Below are 454 nucleotides of genomic sequence, written 5' to 3'. Positions count from 1 at the left end.
TGGCAGCCCCTGAGTACTTCCACGGCAGCCTGTGCCCTCCCAAATTTGCATATCATTGACAGTTCAGTTGCTCCAATGTTCCTCTTCTCCAGAATTCCCTATATTTTGGTCTCCAGCCACCTCTCACATGCTCAATGAGCACAGGCATATAAAAATAATAATTTTGGAGGACTTCCTCGGTAGTCTAGCAGTTAAAACTCTGCACTTCCATTGCAGGGAGCATAGGTTCCATTCCTGGTTGGGATCCCACATGCCCTGCAGCATGGCCAATAATATTAGCAATTTCCAACCCAAAAGATAAAAGAGCAAAGTGAAGCATCAGCTGGTTCACCTTGTGCCCAGGCAAAGCCATGGACTGCCTCCAGGTTGTAACTATCCCTGATCAAGGCTCAAGGAGGGACTCAAATGACAGCCTGCACAGGCATCAGATCAACTAACTCAGTTTCTGACACAA

Source organism: Bison bison, unplaced genomic scaffold (genome assembly GCF_000754665.1).
Source record: "Bison bison bison isolate TAMUID 2011002044 unplaced genomic scaffold, Bison_UMD1.0 scf7180017858731, whole genome shotgun sequence".
Lineage (NCBI taxonomy): Eukaryota > Metazoa > Chordata > Mammalia > Artiodactyla > Bovidae > Bison > Bison bison.
Note: the sequence above shows the minus strand (reverse complement) of the source record.